This window comes from Ambystoma mexicanum, chromosome 13, assembly GCF_040938575.1.
Source record: "Ambystoma mexicanum isolate Mex_15411 chromosome 13, UKY_AmexF1_1, whole genome shotgun sequence".
Lineage (NCBI taxonomy): Eukaryota > Metazoa > Chordata > Amphibia > Caudata > Ambystomatidae > Ambystoma > Ambystoma mexicanum.
Window position 1 is genome coordinate 623705896 of NC_090938.1, and position 17684 is coordinate 623723579.

The following is a 17684-nucleotide window of genomic DNA, read 5'->3' on the forward strand; positions in this document are numbered from 1 at the left end:
TAACTAAACTGTCTGACCTTGAGCAAATCATTTTCTCTTACTTTAACTTATCTGGAGCACAGCCCACAGCTGAGCGTGGACAAATGTACTAGCTGGTTTGCCAGCCCACGTGAAAGGTGTTTAATATATGTTAGAACAATTCGCCTACCACTGGTCTCAATGGTGGCTAGTTGGTCTAGAGTAAGACCTAGGCCACAACACCCCTTTGTGTCTGTAATGGCACTACCATGGTTGACTTAATTCAATTTTGTTTTTTCTGTCTGTTTTATTTTAAAGATACGTAGACGAAACACTATATTAGCTATATTTATATTGTAAATAGTTTGCACGTTAGGTGAGGCCAATATGCTGTTGTTTTCTCTGCCCTGTAAGAACGTGGCTGATTCTATTGATGGCTTTGTTGATAATGGTTTATATTTAAGAAAACGTAATGCCGGTTAAAACTGTGGCATTCCATGAGAGGTTTTATAGAATTGTATATTGTGTGTTTAATGTGTATTTTTAAGAAATTCGAATTTCGAAATAAAGTTCATTTGATTTAATGCAATCACTTATCTATCAAAATGCAGTCCATCGAGGGTATTCAGCACATTGCATACACACTTCAGAATGTTGGTGACCATTCATAACCACATCACAAAGTGTGTAGTCTGTTTGTATTACATGCATGCATGCATGTAGTGCAATACCCTGTGTCACTCCTTGTGATCTCATTTTCTGTATTTTCCATTCCAGCGGTGTCAATACATATGCAGATTATGGGACCTCTTTTGCCATGCAGGGTCTTGCACATCCTAGAACCAACCCTGACACTGCATGCGTCACGTGATCTACTCCACGTGCAACTCTGCATGCTGAACAAAGGTTGCATATTGTTTTGCATGTGGCCAATTATAAATATTTAAATGAAAACATCCTGTATATCCAGTGGTGGCTGATGACTATTGAAACATAAGGGGGAAAAATATCCTCCCCAGTTACCCTGGAACATCGGGAGAGCAAATGAGCCTACATCCTTTCCCGTCCAACCAGGATGGATTGGAAATGTAGACTTCCTCGAATGAAAAGCATGGCGACGCCAATAGATTTGGTTGTTGCCATTTCACGTAATACAAGTGGCAGTGTTGATTTCTTTTACGCTATCATTAATAATTAGAGGAAAGAACCCCAGGAATGTCAACCTTCTGAGTGTGCATCCTGAGCAGAGCAAGGCTTCACGAGTTGGCCATAGGGTGCAGCCCAGCAAAGCCCTGGCACCTCTTGGTTTACACAGACCTGCTGCTCACTCTCCTGGCATCCTGAGAGAGTTTGCCACTTCATGGATGCGCCAATGCTGAATTACTTTCCTCTAATGATGTTGTGTTTCAGAAAAGGGAATGAGCATCGCTGATTACACCAAGTGGGAAGTTCATAGCGTGAGTGTGGTGAGGGCATTAACATGGTCAAAGCAATGCCCTTGCCATCGCGTATTCGTTTGTGCCTAGAAGTTCCCTTGCCCCACAGCATTATTTTTTTACTTTCCCTGGGTTACGCTCATGTGCCACCTGTGAGACAAAACTCAAAATGCAGTCCACATGGGGGATTTACTGCACAATCTTCCAAGTAAATGTGCTTATAGGGTGTAGGTTTTACAGGCAGTTCTGAAGTGGCACCCATGAAAAATGTGAATATTTCAGGGTATGGCCAGTGAGCATAACAAGGTAAAGTGGAGTTTGGGAGGTGGTGGTTCTTCATCCACACAACACTCTGCCCCCAGCAATGACATATTGATTATATTGGGGCTGAACAATGCATTGACAAACAAAACATCCGGACACTTCCAAAGACATGTACTAAAATGTCAGTTTAATAGGTCCCTCTGATGCAAAACTCATGACTTATTTCTATACGTTTCCCTCGCCTCTACCCTGTCCTGCACTTTCTTCTACTTCCACTCTAGCACTTAACCCATGCACACCTGGTCATTCAGCCTACCTGCACTTTTGGTTTTCCTTAATCTATGTAAGTCCACTTATGTATTGTCGCCAGCGACTGTTCCATGTATCCCCCCTTTACTCCCACGACCTGGTCAGAATGTCCCTCAAACTCACCCCATAGCAAGACACTCACTGCTTCCCCTTGAATATGATACCTTATCTATTGTATGTTTTTTGTGTGATCAAAAGAGCATTGTTCATCCTGTACTTATAAATAAATAATTAAACAAAATAAATACTTTATGCCAGATCCTCCACAGTGGGCAGTATCAGGCCTGGTCTGTAGTATTATAAAGCCAGGTTCCCAGTAGAAGCAAGGGAAGTATGTGGCCATAAGAAATGTGCACCACAAATGAACATTGGACGCAGATCAGAGAAACCTTCTGCAACGTGATTGAAGGGCCACTGGATAAAGTGTACAGCCACTACATTTATTTATTTATTTATGTATTTATTTATTTATTTATTTATTTATTTATTCATTAATTCATTGTTTTGGGCATTTATAAGGCAGTTATTCAACAAGAGAGCAAACACACCACATGCTATGCATAAACAGCACAATTGCCTTCATGAGAGAAATCAAAACTGTTTCATTGATATAATGTAATTAATTAATGATTCATATAATAAAATCCACCAACTCCCTATTTCATTCATCTATCTACAGTACCAAACATAGCACTCCAACATACAATTTACACATAGTGTCAAATTCAACAACAGAGCACAGTAAATACATAACACTCACGTTTGTCTAACATAGAATCACACATGATACAAAAACAGTGACAAACGGAAATATATTCATATTATAAATTAATTTCATCCACTCTTCCAGCTAATATTCAATGTCAACTGAAATGGTATACAAGTGTAAGTATGGATTGCACATAACGTGATGCCTTGTTCTGAAGTTGGAAATTCCTAGAAACCGTCTCTCTTGTGAATTTTGAGTCCTCTTATTAACCAGCCCCTTTCATCATGACTTTCCAGTTGCAACATGGTTGGTTGGTTAATTAAGGCCGCACCTTCATCGGGGTGAATTGGTCGTGCCTATTTACATTGTTTCAAATGTTTTAAAGGGAATGGTGTTGCACTCTTAGTGCACATTGTACTGAACCAATTAAATACTATGAAGTGTGCGGGGTGATTAATGTTACATTCCCGAGAAGGGAGAGTGACATTATTAATTAAAACAGCCTTCCAGGAAAAGGTGGGCACATCCGTCTCTACCCACGAGTTGTAAAGTAGTCAGGTCGTATGTTGTGACTAGTGTTTTTCAACTCTACGCAGAGAGCTAAAAGACACACACATTCATGCGTAAAACAAAGAGGCAGTCATCTAACATCTCAAAGTGGATGATTTCTGAAGAACTCTTATGTGCATGACCACAAGTAGAGCCGTCTGTTTTCCACCAGTATACTGCTTTCAAAATCTAGTGGGAGCTCTGACACTCAACATAAGTGTCTTCGAGTTGCAGTAATATTTGACGTTCTTGTTTTAGCAGCGCTGCAGTGTTCAACAATATTGTGTCAAAACATCCAATTCGCTTTTGAATAGCATTTCTACCGGACTTTCACATAAATGTGGGAGAGTAAACTGAACAGTGTGTGCAGTGTTTAAATAAACTTGAATAGAAATAAAGGAAAGACTGTGTATTCTGACAGCTGCATCTCACTTCTGCAGAGATGGGTGGGAACATCCCAATCCTTATTCCGCATGAACATAAACGTAGGACTGACAACACGCCCACAACACTGCGGAGGCCTAAGAAGTGTACATCGCCTACAGAAAGGTGCCGGAAACCTATTCAATCTGGGGTCATTGGCCGAGGCATGTTTTGGTGCCAGAGGGGGACAAAGGGATCCTCAGGGAACGAAGGTCAATAGTATAGCAGTATTTTGTGGGAAGCAGGGGTGCATGACGGTCTGAAACGGACACAGAGGAGAGGGAATGCCGGAATGTCCACATCCCCCCCTTATTTTCCCAGTGGTTCAGGGAAGAGTTCACATAAAGTAGTGCCGCGTCCATTATCTTTGCCTGATCACCTTTTCCTGGCTATGGTGTGCAGTGAGTTGACGCAGGTGTGTGGTGAGTTGACGCAGGCTGTTAGTGACCATAGTGATTGTGACCCTATATCAAGGCAAACTCAACGTTGTCATCTACAGTTGATTGGCCAGAAGATCCTATTGCCTTCCTGAATCCTGCAGTTCCTGGTTGACTGCTTTTGCTAAACGCTAGAAACAATGGTGCTAATGCGGCAACCATTCAAAGGACTGGGTACATCAAACAGCATGCCCGCCCTCCACCTCCCACTGGCAACCAGTGATCTCTAGCCATCTTTTCAAGTAACAGAGTCAAGGGCTGGTCGCTCTTCTTTTACACATGGATGAACGATGCTGAAAAGAGGCCCGCTGTGTGCACCTTATGCAAAGTTCAGGAATGCACAGGTACCTTAACTCACAGTGGCCAAGGGAGGCAGCCTCGATCAATGGTACTGGGTCTTGTACCGCACCCTGTCGCCACTTGCGTGGACTCTATTCTCCTTCCAGGACCTCACTGTTCATCAGCCTCCTCTTATCCACCACGTGCAAGCCCATTAATGGCAGTAAAGATGTGCTTTGATATATATTGTCATTATTTCTAGGTGCTGTGCAAATGTACTAAGCTCAGGAGTCTTGTTTCCTTGTCTATTTCAGATGGACTTTTTTCTCTTCATTTGTGATCTATTTTGAATTCACAATGGGGAAATCCATATCTAATACATATGACCATATAAAATAATGGTGCTGCTTCTTTGTGTGCTTCACTGACATTCATTACCCAGAGTTCACGCTGTGCAGGGCTTTAGCTAACACCGGGGAGATGGACTCTGTGGGCTTTTCCTGACTGTACAAGTCCCTTCTGGACCATGGTTATGATCTCCATTGTACATAAAAGTAGGTGAGGGTGCCTTGTCTGTGGTAAGGTTTGCTAAAATTGAGAGTAAAGGCTGGTGTAGACAGGTGATTAGTCCATTGCCTACATGTGTCCGGTTGAATAGCTCACAAATAAAGCACTTGCCTCTGACATGAGGGGAGGCCGCACCTTGTAGGTTGGCAAGGCCAACTTAGCTTGTCATGCTTCTGAGGTTGAGAAATCAAGTGCCATTAAAATGGGGTAAATAAAGCACTTGCCTCTGACATGAGGGGAGGCCGCACCTTGTAGGTTGGCAAGGCCAACTTAGCTTGTCATGCTTCTGAGGTTGAGAAATGAAGTGCCATTAAAATGGGGTAAATAAAGCACTTGCCTCTGACATGAGGGGAGGCCGCACCTTGTAGGTTGGCAAGGCCAACTTAGCTTGTCATGCTTCTGAGGTTGAGAAATCAAGTGCCATTAAAATGGGGTAAATAAAGCACTTGCCTCTGACATGAGGGGAGGCCGCACCTTGTAGGTTGGCAAGACCAACTTAGCTTGTCATGCTTCTGAGGTTGAGAAATCAAGTGCCATTAAAATGGGGTAATGAAAACACCAGACATTACAGCATTTTGAAGCTGTAGGACTCTGACAGGAAACACTACAAACGAAAACAAACTATTATAGCGATGTTGTGGACTGCTCCTGCAAAACATCATGTCCTATAAAATATACTACCCAATGCGCTGCTATATTCCCACTCTGGAATCGAAACATCAGGTAGACTTGGGTGAATGGGTAGGCAATATCCTTGCTGAAAAAGCCTGAGCATTTCAGGGCAGTAGGACTGAATGGTTTAGGTCTTCTTGCTTGAAAATATATATATATATTTTTTTTAAATTCTTTTTTTAATTAACTTGACAGCACAGCAAAGAAAACAGAGGGAGCCACATGGCACCAGCGCAGAAAGCAAGCAATGAGAATTTTAGGCAATACAAAATGAAACAAAATATGACGTATTGGGAGAATGGAGAATACAAGTTATTAATACATACATTTTAACAGGACATCCACTATGGGGAACCGCCTGGGGAAGCAGAGGCGGAAGTTGATGGTGAAGCCAGGGCAGAGATATAGTCTCGAAATCTCGGCCAGACATCCCTCGGCCTGGAGCGGGAGCACTGCATCGCACTCCAGGACTGCTCAGTGTCGTGAGCCCATGTGACCGATCTAAGCCATTGTGTATAGGTATGCGCTGTAGGGCGGAGCCTTCATAGTAATATACAGCGGACTGCCAGCAGCATGCAGAGACCTGCCAGTTTCTTAGAGTCTCGAGGTAACTGAGGGAAGTCATGGAAAAAGCAATGCAGTGGGGTAGGGGTTATCGGGTGTTCCAGAATGTCAGACAATGTAGAGCAAATGTCTAGCCAAAAATGGGATAACCGTGGACAGAGCCACAACATGTGCATGTAGGTAGCCTGGTCTGTGCCACACCTGGGACAAGAGGGGGGGTTAGCATCGGACATACAATGAAGTCTCATAGGTGAATAATGATACCTGTGCAGGATTTTGAACTGGATGAGTTTAAATTTAGTATTGTAGGAGACCACGTGGGTACGGGCGCACATCCGAGCCCACCTCTCATCAGTGATCTCAGAGCCAAGATCCCTCTCCCATTTGCGCCGCAGCTCGGTGAAGTGGGGGGCCTCTCTGGACTGTAGTAAGGAGTAAAGCCTCGACACTTTGCCTCTGAAGGAAAGATAGGAGCAGAGCTCCTCCACTATCGGTTCATCAGGGGGGAAAGGCGGGGAAGTCTGAGTATCTGGCCTTAAGATGTCCGCGGAGTGACGAGTACTGTAGCCACACCGAGGGTCGGCGCCTAAGTGAGGGAGGAAGGTCAGACCATTCTATAAAGTTCCCCTGCTCAAAGACATCATGCAGAGTCAAGAAGCCCGCAGTGGCCCAGCGGGTGACCACTGAAAGTGGAACGTGCGGAACATCGGGCAGGAAGTTCCACAGTGGGAGATCCCCGTGGAACGGACAGGGAGTGTCAACCATGGACCAGAATTTGGACAAGGCCAGGGATGTGCTGACCACTGGATTCGCAGAGTTCAAATCAGGGGGGATCGGTTGGAGGACCAGGGAGCCGATCACACGGTCACAGACAGTCAGCTTCTCGAGGCGAACATGTGGGGGTGATCAACAGTATTGAACCAAAATGCAGCAAACTGTGATTGGGCCACCACCCAGTATCTGACAAAATCGGGTGCGCTGAAACCGCCCAATGCCTTAGGGGCGGATAGTGTGGAAAATTTGAGGTGGACAGCCCTGGAGTGCCATAGGAAGGTGTTACATATGTTGCGAAGTGTTCGAAAAAAATTGTCCCCTGGCCATAGAGGCAGATTAGTAAATCGGTACAGTAATTGAGGCAATACAATCATTTTGAGTATTCCAATCCTGCCTGCAAGCGAGAGGGGAAGTTTAGTCCAGCTGGTGGCTTTAGCCTCCAGGTTAGTTAAATAAGTATGGAAGTTATCATCGCGCAACTGAAGTGTGTGCCGGGAGACCACCACCCCTAAGTAGGTGAAGCTATTAGGACACCAGTTGAACCCATGTAGCTCGGGGGGGGCTGTGTGGAGTCTGTGAGTGGAAACAATACAGATTTAGAACAGTTAACCCTCAGACCGGATATGTCACCAAAACGAGCCACATCCGTCAGTATAGGCAAAAGGTTGACTACAGGGGATCGAACATACAGCAGGGTATCGCCAGCGTAGAGGGAGACTATGTCGGTCTGGCCAGATGTGCGCAACCCCCTGTGCGAGTGCGATTGTCTAATCATGTCAGCAAAGGGCTCCATGGCAATAGAAAAGATAAGTGGGGAAAAGGGGCATCCCTGGCGTGTTCCTCTAAATATCTGAAAGGAGAAGAGCACCTATCTTCTGTGCGGACTTTGGCCGACGGGGCGGTATAAAGGAGCTTTATCCAGGTGCAGAAGTTAGGACCGAAGTTACATTTCTCAAGAACACACCACAGGTATCTCCATGAGACTGAGTCAAATGCTTTTTGCATGTCCAATGCAGCCGCCACTGCCTGAGTGGCAGGGTCGATCCTGTTGATTACATTGAAAAGTCTCCTCAAATTCAGGGAAGTGGACCTGCCGGGGACGAAGCCGGCTTGATCCGGATTGATAATGTTGGACATGTACGGGGCTAAGCGGTTAGCAAGTAGTTTGGCAAATATTTTGATGTCACTATTGATCAGAGAAAGGGGACGGTATGAGCTGCACTGCGTAGGGTTTTTACCTGATTTAAGGAGCACTGTAATCAATGCCTCCCGGAGGGACGGGGGAAGTATGCCCCTGTCGCATGATTCTTCCCAAAGCGTCAGTAGGTGCGGCGCTAATTGGGCCTTGAATAGTTTATAGAAGTCCATCGGGAGCCCATTGGGGCCGGGGGCTTTACCGGATGCCAGTGACTCAATGGCCTCCACAATTTCCTCTAGAGCGAAAGGCCTCTCGAGGGAGGCGCTAGCGTCGTCCGACAAGACTGATAGAGGAAGACTCTCTAAATAGGAGTTGATGTCGGAAATCTGGGAACTGTCTACCTCTGAGTATAGTCTGAGTATAGGGACGTGTAGAACGAGAGGAACTCAGAATTGATGTCCTGCGGGGAGGTGACAAGTGTGACATCTGGTCTAGAAATGGCCGGGATATGGGGGGCACCAAACTCGCGGCGCAGTAGTCTAGCTAGCATTCTGCCGGGCCGTTCACCCTTGCCATATTTCCTTGCTGATTGAGGGGAATCCAGGAACCTAACCTCGCGCTCGGCAAGGCCATGGAACCTGTCCAGCTCAGAACCCAGCAGCGCTAGCGTAGCCGGGGAATGGTCCTCCGCGTATTGGGATTCATAGATGGACAGGGCCGATTCGCTGGCAGCGATATCGGCACGGATGTCCCTCAGTATGCCACTGCACTTGGAGATGGCAACCCCTCTAGTGTGTGCTTTAAAGGCTTCCCAGAGCACCGCTTGTGTTGAAACAGAATGTAAGTTAATCTCGAAGTATTCCTCGATAGAGGACTCAAGCTCAGATACGAAAACCTGGTCAAGGAGCGCATGGGGGCTCATCCTCCACTGTCTTGTTTTATTGGCGTCTAATCCCCAGTTTAAAGAGATGAGTACAGGTGAATGGTCTGATAGCGTCCTGGGAAGAATGGTTAAGTGTGTAATGCATCTAACGAGTATATCTGTGACGAGCCACCTATCTATCCTGGAGTGGGAATCATGCACTGAGGAGTAGAAGGAGTATGTACGGTCATCAGGATACATCAGGCGCCAGGCGTCCACCAGTGCCAAGCGGGGGAGCGAGGTAAGGATAGAGTATGCTGCCCTAGAAAGTTGGCGGGGACGAGAACCCGATCTATCCAGGGTGACATCTAGTATCGTGTTGAAGTCACCACCCCATAGAATAGGAATTAGGGGGTAGCTCTCGAGCAGAGTGGCCAGGTGAAGGTAGAAGTCAGGGTCGTCGACATTGGGACCATATATGTTTAGGATGACTATCTCCTGTTGCTGTAATATCCCGGCAATGAGCACAAACCTACCAAGTGGGTCTTTGTGGGAGTGCTGACACGTAAACTTTAGGCTTTTATGTATTAGGGTGAGGGTGCCACGGCTCTGAGTGGAATAATTAGTATAATACCTCTGGGGGCCCCATTGCTTGGCGAAACGCTCACAGTGCTCCGAGCGAGCGTGGGTTTCCTGTAGACATAGGATCTTCACTCCGTGGCGTTCAGCGTGAAGCTGAATCTGTCTCATCTTTTTATAGTTGCCCAATCCCCTGACGTTCCAGCTCATAAAGGTCAGAGTTGTGTCAGCCATATTTGAAGGGGTGATGGTGGAATAGATAAAAGTGGATTCCAGTAAGGTGAACGGCGTGGACCCTGGAAGTATGCGGCCTCCCGACCATATGTGTGAATTGATTGAACGCGGTGCCTGCGGCACCTCTGAAGGATGTCAAGACTTTTTCAAACCATAACATTCCCAACCTACCCCCCACCCACATCCCTCCCCCAATCAGAGGGACGAAACCCAAACAAAACCACAATAAAAGTAAACTTTTAGGCATCAACGCCTGGGGGTCTGTTTGCAGCCGGGCAATGGCGCGCCGGACTGGGAGAGTGTAAGGAGAGTTGTGCTACGTAGTAGGATTAGGCAGGGCATTGAGAGTGCATGCGAGTTACATCGGGACCAAATCTATGAGCGAGAGGGCCCAACGGAGTTTGGGGTGCGGCCGTGTGACAAGACACGGTAGCAACATAGTTGGGTGCGGATTTAGCCAGAAGGGGCCTGGGTCCCGGGGTCCAATTGACAAAAGTAACTGGGATGAAATGTCGGGCGACTCCGAGAAGGGACCCAAGAGAAATGGTCATTACAGTCAACGGTGCAACAGCAGGGTGTAAAGACACACCCACACAGATAGGAAATGGAGCAACATCAGCAACATGAACTACAATGAAGTACGATGAATAGTGGCAATCGCGGGGGGGGGCGCCATGGCGGCCCCGACCCGCGGCCCAGGTACCACAGCAATCATTGAGAAACCATACAGCCTACGTTAACATTGTTTACATCAACCAGGAAAGTGTTCATCTATAAATTTCGAGGCTTCTTCGGGGATAGTGAAAAAGTGTGTTTGATTAGAGTGTTCAATCCTCATTTTGGCGGGGAAGAGCATGGAGTACTTTACACCTAGGTCCCGGAGTCTCTTTTTCACCGCAAGGAAGGTCTTACGCTCCTGCTGCACAGCCACAGAGTAATCCGGGTACAAGTGTTTCCTCGCCGCCCCAAGATGAAGCTCACCCTTGGCCCTGGCCGCCCGGAGCAGGGCGTTGCGGTCACGGAAATTGAGGATTCTGGCTATGATAGGACGGGGTGGGGCACCCGGCCTGGGTCTCGCGGTCAAAGAGCGGTGAGCTCGCTCCACCGCAAATTGTGCCGAAAGCTTGGGGCTATCCAGGAGGGTCAAAAGGGTGCGCTCTACAAAGTCCTCCATGGGCTCCCTGATGTCGTCCTCCGGAATACCAACAATACGGAGGTTATTCAGCCTGGAGCAGGATTCGAGGTCGTCATTTTTCTTTTCGACCATAGAGACCCGGCTGGTCAGGGTGGTCACAGCTGTGCGAAGGGAGACCAGGTCGTCCTCTGCAGTGCCAACCCTTGTCTTGATCTCAGCAACCCTACTGTCTGTTCTTTCGATATGGGCCTTTATGGATGAGATGGTCCCATTCATATCATCTAGCTTAGTGTGGAGCGTGGTGAAACCCTCTCGCATGTATTCCATCATTTTCTGAGCATCGTCGGAGGTAGAGGGAGTTGCAGTGACTGGCGACTCCTCCGGAGGGTCAGTTAGTGGCTTGGAGGGAGTTTTAGCAAACATATTTAGCGAGGCCTGCTTCTTGTTAGACCCGGCTCCCTTGGTCATGGTGATAGAACACGTCTGGCGTCCAGGATCCGGTGCAGGTATGGCGGGAGGCCTTCCGATCGACGGCCCACAGGACGCCCAGGGGGGAAGGAGGCAAGGCGTGGAGAGCAGCTAACGAGGCTGGGGGAGACACCAGGGGTCCCCACCAGAGCACACAGAGCGAGACCGCCGGGCACAAGGACCAGAGGGGTAGGCCAGACGTGGGGTTGCCAGTGAAGTGTAGGGACAGTTCCGTAGTTGTAGAGGCCGAGGGCCCTTCCACAAGGAGGGCTCCAGTGTTATTGGTGGACTGCTAGCAAGAGCCTGGGAGCACTGGAGAGCCCACACAGTTGGTAAGTAGTGGGTTGGCTGGTGACAGCGCGATTACGAGGTGAGGGAAGCCAATTGTCCGTGGACTAGAAGTGGAGCTGAGGGGGGTATTACACCGAAGGTTGCCCAGTGAAGGGTCCGGATCCAGAGTTATGGTTGAGGGCAACAGTCAGTAGGGGGCAGAGAAGGACGATGGTGCAATGAGGGCAGGCATGGTCCACCAGGGCAGAGAAGTAGCGCTGGAGCAAGGCCCCCAGCCATGTCAGCCGCCGGGGTGGCAGGGAAACAAGTGGTGGTCAGCCAAACCCGCAGCAGGCGGATGGGGTGGCCGCAAGGACCTCCGAGGCAGGACACAGCCGCACCCCCACACGCCCTCCGACTTGATGTGGTGCCGTGCCGCAGGTGTGGGGCGGATCGGTAGGGGGGGGGCAGGCGAGATGGAGGCCGGAGAGAGCAGCGGTGACCAAGAACAAGTGTCTGCTGGGACTCAGGGTCCAAAGTCACAGTCAATGCAGGTAGGGTCCGCTGGACCGAATAAGTGACAGTAGCCAAGGGGAAGTGGCCCGGTGGCCAGCCCAGTTCACAGGCTCAACTGCAGCCCAGGATCGCAGGAGACGGGAGAAACCAAGCGGCCCCCTCCCCCTGCACTCCCCTACCTTGTCGTGGATCAGGGGTTATGCTCCGTTGGAGGGGGGGGGCGCCGAAGGGAGGATGGCAAGTGAGAAGAGAAGCAGGGGTCCGTGGTGATGTCTCCGCTCCCCGCGGCACGAGACAGGGGAGCCGAACAGTGCGGCGTCACGAGCGCCGCGGGAGCCTGTAGATGCAGGCGGTAAAGGGCCCAGGCAGGGTGCGTGGGGTCCACCGGAAGGGTGATGAGGTGGTCGATGGAGCACGGGGCCACCACGGAAGTCGGCCTGCCCGGGCCGACGAGGAGGGCTCTGGCACCCATCCCCCACAGCGGCCCGCAGCGCCGCGCCCCGAAGTAGGAAGGAGAGCTGCAGCTGGTGGAGCCGCGGAGCGGAGCGGCCAGGCCCACTCAGTCCCGGCGGAGTCAGAGGGCTGCAGCGCGGTCCCCAGAGGGCGGCGGGGGCCAGGAATCCGCAGGACTGCAGCGGATGTGTTCAGGAAGAAGCACTGCCGGCGCACAGGAGGATAGCCGCAGCAATAGGGTCTTTTTCAAGATTTGTGCGCTCTCCCAGCTCGGAGCTCCGCAGTTAGGCGGCCATCTTACTTCGGCGCAACAGCGCCCCCCTGCTTGAAAATATTTGACCTTTTCACATTTGACCAAATTTATTTTGGTTGTTTTTTGGTTGACCACCTGCAAACCAACCACCCCCATTCCCTTACCCCACCACATATATATATTTAATTAAATTTGGCAGAATTTCGACCAAAAAATATTTAAAAAAATCAGTCAAACTTGTTTTTCGATCAAGTAGGCTAATACTGGACTGCAAGAACCATCCAGAGCAGAGACACCCTTAGGAACTACAGCCCCGGCTCCCCCCTTCTCAAGGAACAGGATGGAGTAGGCAGGAGGGAGGGAGCGGGATAGAGCTGGCAGTGTCTCCAAAGAGAGAGAGAGGGTTAGGCTGACAAAGACAGCATTAGCCCATTTGCTCACAAACCCATTTGTTCAAGGGCCATTTGCTTGCTTTTTTTGTTGTTGCATATTTCACTGCAAAGGTAGATGGGGGTTAGGTTTAGGTATGTATTAAGGTGGGGGAGATGTGAGGGAGTTGTGTAAAAAATAACAAATTGGACAAAAGGTCCTTAAACAAAATTCCTCGAGCAAACATCGTAGAACCACGAAGACGGACACCCTTCTTGATCCACAGGCTCCAGAAGGATACGCGGGAGGAGAGAATGAGTCAGAGGGAGAAAAAGGGATGGAGGGGCAGAGACCGTTCTCCTGAACATACATTTTATGATAATGATGTGGTATTTATCTAGCGCCTTACAGGGCACATATTTACATACAATATCACCCAACTGAAATTGGTACTCATTTATCGACCTCGGAAGGATGAAAGGCTGAGTTGGCCTTGCCGGGATTAGAACCTGCAACCTGCAGATCGCACTCAGATCACAGCAGCAAGCGCTCAACCCGTTGAGCTATCTTGCCAGATGATACCCATATTCTCATCCCATTGACGGGAGATTATGACAAGGATTTGGCCTTGGTGAACAGGGTTTACCTCATCATACAGGCATGGATGGCCACCCATGGTCTATGCCTAAATGATGACAAGACACAACTCATCATCCTTGGCACCACCCCCAATTTGAACAAACTAGACCATAAATATTCCAGTTTCAACATTGACAGCATCCCAATCAAAGTAGCCAAAGAAATTAAAATACTGGGTCTTTACCTAGATACCACCCTCTCCTTCACTAAGCAGGTCAACGCCATGGCCTCAGCCACAGCTTACACCTGCAAGTTAATCAGAGCAGCCACGCCCTTCCTATCCACCCACAGCTGCATCACATTGGCCAGAGCACTAATCCTCTCAAAACTGGACTATTGTAACGCCTTATACTTGGGAGCCAACAAGCATATTACTAATAAAATCCAGATCCTTCAAAATAACGCCCTCAGAGCGGCACTGGCTATAGCTAAAAACACCCACATCTCAGATATATGAAGCAGGAATAACTGTCTCACCATTAGTGATAAAATCCTGTTAAACACGGCCTCACTCACACACACATGTCTAAATAATGCTGCCCCACACTATTTTATAGATAGATGTAAGAGACAAGCCTCTAATCGCCCAACAAGATCAGCCAACTCCAACCTACTAACAATTCCTAGATCTAAACGATCCAAAACTGGAGGATGCAGCTTCCCAGTTAAAGCAGCTCAGTTGTGGAACTCCCTACCCCCTGCTCTAAGGGCCCCCCAAACCTGCCCTCATTTCAGGCGCAACATCATCAAATGAATCAAAGAAAACGACCATTGAATTGTCTTCTGCAAATCACTTCCTTCTGCACATACCTTACTACTTTTACCTTTGTACATGCTTCCTACCCTGTATATACTTCTATGTATTTTTCCCCATTTATTGATTATATATTTATTTGTACAACACTGTAACCAGCTGAAAAACTTCTTGATATATCTGTGCCCTGATGCCCTCGGGTCTGGCGCGCATTATAAATAATAAAACAAACAAACAATATTGCAGCCAGAGAAGAAGAGTAAAAGGGAAAGGCAGCAGAGAGAGGAAGACTTCCTCCTCAACATAGGCACCCAAGAGGGATAGTGGGGGGAGAGCGTGAGAGAATGCTTCACGACAGGGGTGTTGCTCGGTCTGGAAAAGATCCAGCTACACTAATGTCGGGACTCGTGGCTAGCCAGACTTTTGGGTTGTATCCCCTGAGCTTCTATCCTGGGCTAAACCAAAAGACCTGGGGCTATAGGCCCGTAAGCCCACCTAGCAACACCCAGGGCTTTAAGTGGGGTAAGAAATCGAGGGGGGGGCCCTATGTGGGGGCGTGGCTTGCGGGAGGGGCGTGGCCTAAAAAGTACGCAAATCGTAGGGTATACACACAAATATATATAAATGTTATATATTTGTGTGCGTACCTTACTATGATCTGTGTACTATGCAAGCCATCTTTTATAAACGTAGAAATATGTAACATATTTCTACGTTTATAAAAGATGGCTTGCAAAGTACACAAACCATAGTAAGGTACGCACACAAATATATAACATTTATATATATTTCTGTGCATGCCCTACGGTTTGCCTAGTTTTCAGGCCATCTTTTTTAAACATTTCAGGTTTATAAAAGATGGCTTTGAAAGTACACATTCAAGCCATCTTTTATAAAGCTTTGACTACGGACAAAATTGTCCGTCGGCAAAGCTTTATAAAAGATGGCTTGAAATGTGTACTTTCAAAGCCATCTTTTATAAACCTCGAAATATGTCGAGGAATCCCCAGGTTCGCCGAGGGTTAAAGACGCCTCGGCGACCTGGGGAAACAAAGGGAGAGTAACTGCCTCTGGTGACCTCTCTCGCGAGGGGTCACCAGATGCAGTTACTATGACTGACGGAAGTGGCAGCCAGTCACAGCGTCACTGTGGCTGGCTGCCACTTCTGTCATCTTGCCTGACTTCATTGCAGGCGCATCATCCCGTTGCGGCTGCGGCCGTGACGGGATAATGCTTCCCGCCAATGTTGTGGTAGGACGGGGCCCTGGCAGGGCCCCGGCTCAGTCCCACTTTTTGGAGACTGCCGGGGCCCAGCCCCGGCAGGCCCCGGCCCACTTTAAGCACTGGCAACACCTCTACTTCACAATCCACAGACATTATGAGTTCAGACAGAGAGAGGAGGACGGAGGCGGATAGAGAGAGTGAGGAAGCGAACAGTGGAGAGACAGCATGAGAATGGGGATGTGGGAGAGAGAGCGAGAGAGAAGAACACACCCACAAAGGAAGAGTGACACAGAGTAGACTGAGAGGGAACAGCTAAAGAGGGAGCACGGCAGATAGAGAGTGATAAACAAAAAGACAAAGAGACGGATCAGATTCATAGATGGAGAAAGAGCGTCCAATGTACGTTAAGAAAATAGAAAAGCCAAGATTATTTAATCCAAAAGATGCTCCCATTGCGAGGTTAGTGTATTGTACACAGCATACAGCTAGTTTACAGTAATAATAACTGTAAAGGAATCCAGTCTCTGGATGTGAAGTCCAACTGCAGGCAAACAGGTGACAAGCAATGACTGGGTGATAGAGTGCCCTAGCTGACTAGTGGAGTTTAATGGGCTGGCCGCAGAGTACAGCAAACAGAATAAGCACTGGCTGAGCCAGCCTTACATGCCAACAAAAGGCAACACATGCTAAGGTATAACCTTACATGTGCAGGGGCTGCTGTCATAGGCACACTGCCCCAGTCAGCCTGTATTACATTGGTGCCACAACAATCACTGGCAGCATTGCTGCAGCAGTGTTGGTGGTTTTTGTGTATGGTGCGGGCAGCAGAAAGGCAGCCGTGGTTCCAGGGGCATCTAACTAGTTCAGCGGGCAGGTGGGCACACACATGCATGTTTGCTTGTGTGAGTGGTATGGATGGCAAATGGCACACTCGGCCCTGGCACTGCTAAACCTCAGCAGGTGGGGGCACTCACAATGCACATGCAGGGCCTCAATAAGCTGGGAGACCTCTTTGTCTTCTGAGTGAGTCGTGAACACACACTGGCATGTTACTGCAATCAGCACGACCCGGCTGCCAGTGCATTTGCAGAGAAGAGGGACCACCTAAACAGATGGGACGGTCACCAGCCATCAGCACTGCCACAGGGGCAAGGCAAGGGAAAATGCCACTGCTGGTGTGGAGTCAGGCGGCTTAATTAGTTCACCACATCTGTGTCTGAATTTGTCAATTACTTGTCTGTATGAAGGCAGCACGTTTGCTTTATTTTTATTATATACAGACCATCACAATAACTCACTTGTATCCTTATAGAATAAAAGGACAATGATAACAGGGCGGATGTACTTAAAGAAGCAGTGAAACATTTGTGATCTTAGTTCATATTTTATGTGATGTTCTGGGTAGTGTACCCATCCCCTTTAAGGAGCCTGTCGGAGTTGCAGCTGTAAACCCCAACTTGTTCACACTATGGGGAGAAGCTACGTGGGTGGTGAGATGCCACCCAGGTATGCTTGAAAATATTTGGGCTCTGGAACTTTTTAAAAAACAATTATGCGTTGCATCAATTGTTATCAGACACGTTTTTCCTCCACTAGTTATCAGCATTGCCTATAAGAGAAAACCCCAAACTAAGTTGCTCTGCATGGACCTCGAGCTGTTTGGTGTGGGATGCAGGTTGTTGTGGATGCAGAACCCACAGTGCCGTTTACTGCATCAGCTCGCCAGGGACGTCATTTCACCAAAATGCCTGGGGAAATGGACGTGACATCACATGACCCTTGAACTCTGATGACATCACAGGAAGTGAAGTCATTTGACCTGACCCTGCCACCAAGTGACATCAAAGTA